General features: G+C 45.9%; 1 non-coding gene across 1 annotated transcript; it reads left to right on the forward strand.

Annotated features, from left to right (window-relative positions):
• Nucleotides 1–1,129: 1,129 nt before the first annotated feature.
• On the forward strand, nt 1,130–1,212 carry Trnat-agu (transfer RNA threonine (anticodon AGU)). The gene has a single exon. It is a non-coding gene; the product is annotated as a tRNA-Thr (tRNA).
• The last annotated feature ends 243 nt before the right edge of the window (nt 1,213–1,455 follow it).

A 1,455-nucleotide genomic window follows, 5' to 3' on the forward strand; every position in this document is an offset into this window, starting at 1 on the left:
AGAACAGTTAGCAAGAAACCTGCCACGGCCATACAGTTTGTAAGCAATATAAGTCTCTGTGTTTACTTGGTTGAGTCTGAGCGGCTGTGGGACTTGCGGGTGAGAGAGATTTGTCCTGACTGTGGGCCAGGCAGGAAAACTCTAGCTACATTCATGTGTGTGGGTATTTCTGCTTGCACATGTGTCTGTGCAGTACTTGTGTGCCTGGTGCAGCACATGCATGCCTGGTGCCCAGGAAGCCAGAAGAAGGAACTGGAGTTACAGACAGTTTTGAGCTGCCATGTGGGTTCTAGGAATCAAACCTGGGTCCTCTAAAAAAAGCAGCCAGTGCTCTTAATCACTAAGCCATCTCTCCAGCCCTTTTTCTTTAAGCAAGTTTCAGTTCAACTTTGGCCCCAGACAACCAGAGTCCCAACTCATCCATTAAATAGGGATAGTAATGCTGAGATCTATCAGAGATCCAGCTCTCCCTAAGAGTATTTGAAAAAGAGTTCGGCACTACCCAGCTCTCCCTAAGAGTATTTGGAAAAGGGTTAGGCACTACTCAGCTCTTCCTAAGAGTATTTGGAAAAGAGTTAGGCACTACCCAGCTCTCCCCAAGGGTATGTGGAAAAGAGTTAGGCACTGTAGCTAGAGTTTTCCTGCCTGGCCCACAGTCAGGACAAATCTCTCTCACCTGCCAGTCCCACAGCTGCTCAGACCCGACCAAGTAAACACAGAGACTTATATTGCTTACAAACTGTATAGCCATGGTAGGCTTCTTGCTAACTGTTCTTACAGCTTAAATTAATCCATTTCTATAAATCTATACCTTGCCACATGGCTCGTGGCTTACCGGCATCTTCACATGCTGTTTGTCATCGCGGCGGCTGGCAGTGTCTCTCTGACTCAGCCTTCTACTTCCCAGCTTTATTCTCCTCCTTGTCCCGCCTATACTTCCTGGCTAGCCACTGGCCAATCAGCGATTTATTTATTGACCAATCAACAACACACTTGACATACAGACTATCCCACAGCAAGGCACTACCCAGCTCTCCCTAAGAGCATTGGAAAAGAATTCGGCACTACCCAGCTCTTCCCAAGAGCATTTGGAAAAGAGTTAGGCACTACCCAGCTCTCCCTAAGAGTATTTGGGGGGTTGGGGATTTAGCTCAGTGGTAGAGTGCTTGCCTAGTAAGCACAAGGCCCTGGGTTCGATCCTCAGCTCCAAAAAAAAAAAAAAAAAAAAAGTATTTGGAAAAGAGTTAGGCACTACCCAGTTCTCCCTAAGGGTATTTGGGAAAGAGTTAAGCACTACCCAGCTCTCCCTAAGGGTATTTGGGAAAGAGTTAGGCATTACCCAGCTCTCCCTAAGGGTATTTGAGAAAGTTGGGCACTATTAAGTACTACTGAGAATATTAATTTCCTACTAGGTCTTTATTATAAGCACTCTTTGGGGTTTTAAATTTACAAAGC

Source organism: Peromyscus eremicus, chromosome 2 (genome assembly GCF_949786415.1).
Source record: "Peromyscus eremicus chromosome 2, PerEre_H2_v1, whole genome shotgun sequence".
NCBI classification, from domain to species: domain Eukaryota; kingdom Metazoa; phylum Chordata; class Mammalia; order Rodentia; family Cricetidae; genus Peromyscus; species Peromyscus eremicus.